Consider the following 1542-nt stretch of genomic DNA (forward strand, 5'->3'; position numbering starts at 1 on the left):
TTCCGATCCACGACCTGAATCCATCTGTCATATCCATCACTCCGATATCCCAGTCCCGTGTTCCGATCCACGGCCTGAATCCATCTGTCATATCCATCACTCCGATATCCCAGTCCCGTGTTCCGATCCATGACCTGAATACATCTGCCGTATCCATCACTCCGATATCCCAGTCCCGTGTTCCGATCCACGACCTGAATCCATCTGTCATATCCATCACTCCGAAATCCCAGCCCCGTGTTCCGATCCACGACCTGAATACATCTGCCGTATCGATCACTTTGATATCCCAGTCCCGTGTTCCGATCCACGACCTGAATCCATCTGTCATATCCATCACTCCGATATCCCAGTCCCGTGTACCGATCCACGGCCTGAATCCATCTGTCATATCCATCACTCCGATATCCCAGTCCCGTGTTCCGATCCATGACCTGAATACATCTGCCGTATCCATCACTCCGATATCCCAGTCCCGTGTTCCGATCCACGACCTGAATACATCTGCCATATCTATCACTCTGATATCCCAGTCCGGTGCTCTGATCCATGGCCAGAATCCATCTGCCGTATCCGTCAGTCTAATTGTATTGAAATAAATGCAGCTTCGTCCATCAGACCCTTTCCCTCCTTCTTCCATCCCTGCTTGTCCGATCTCCCGAACTCACTCACTTTGACTTCTTCAATTTGCCGTAAATATCTTTTCCGTGCAGGTCAGGCCTGAATCCCAGCCCCTGACAGACCAATTTGAGGCTTGGAATGTTTCAGCAAAGGATAATTATCTTAATCTTTGCGATGAAATACATGGAGTCTAAAAACGTTGGAAATCGATTGCAGAAAAAAACGTAATGCAGAAACCATCGAGACAGATGTGTGTGTGTGTGTGTGTGTGTGTGTGTGAGTGTGTGTGTGTGTGTGTGTGTGTGTGTGTGTGTGTGTGTGTGTGAGTGAGTGTGTGTGTGTGTGTGTGTGTGTGTGAGTGTGTGTGTGTCTGTGTGTGTGTGTGTGTGTGTGTGAGTGTGTGTGTGTGTGTGTGTGTGTGTGTGTGTGTGTGTGTGTGTGTGTGTGTCTGTGTGTGTTTCCAGTGTAATTGGTTCCAGTATAACAGAGCCTGGGTAGCTCAGTCGGTAGAGCATCAGACTTTTAATCTGAGGGTCCAGGGTTCAAGTCCCTGTTCAGGCGCTCACTTTATATCGCAGGTTGTCTCCTCATCACCGCATTCAGTTCCATCCCATGACAGACAGCTTTACCACTCCAAACGCATTGAAATGTCTGGGGGAACTCTTCACTCACAGGGGGCTGAGAGAGTGAAACCAGCTTCCAGCGGAAGTGATGGATACGGATTCGGTTTTAGCACTTTGGGGAATTTTGGGTAAGTACATGGCTGGAGAGGGTGTGCTGGGGGCAATTGACGGTGCAAGTCCTTGGGACTAGTCAGAATAATAGATCGGTGCGGACTAAATGGCCTAAGCCTGTTTCTGTGCCGGTCCCCGTGACTCTGATTTCCAGTGGGTGATTTAGTATACAGTGTAATTATGCAGA

The 1542-nt window shown here is 49.0% G+C and overlaps 1 non-coding gene across 1 annotated transcript; it reads left to right on the plus strand.

The window, feature by feature from the left end:
- Window positions 1–1109: 1109 nt before the first annotated feature.
- Window positions 1110–1182, plus strand: trnak-uuu (transfer RNA lysine (anticodon UUU)). The gene has a single exon. It is a non-coding gene; the product is annotated as a tRNA-Lys (tRNA).
- Window positions 1183–1542: the final 360 nt, after the last annotated feature.

The sequence above is a fragment of the Hemitrygon akajei genome, unplaced genomic scaffold (assembly GCF_048418815.1).
Source record: "Hemitrygon akajei unplaced genomic scaffold, sHemAka1.3 Scf000107, whole genome shotgun sequence".
NCBI lineage: Eukaryota > Metazoa > Chordata > Chondrichthyes > Myliobatiformes > Dasyatidae > Hemitrygon > Hemitrygon akajei.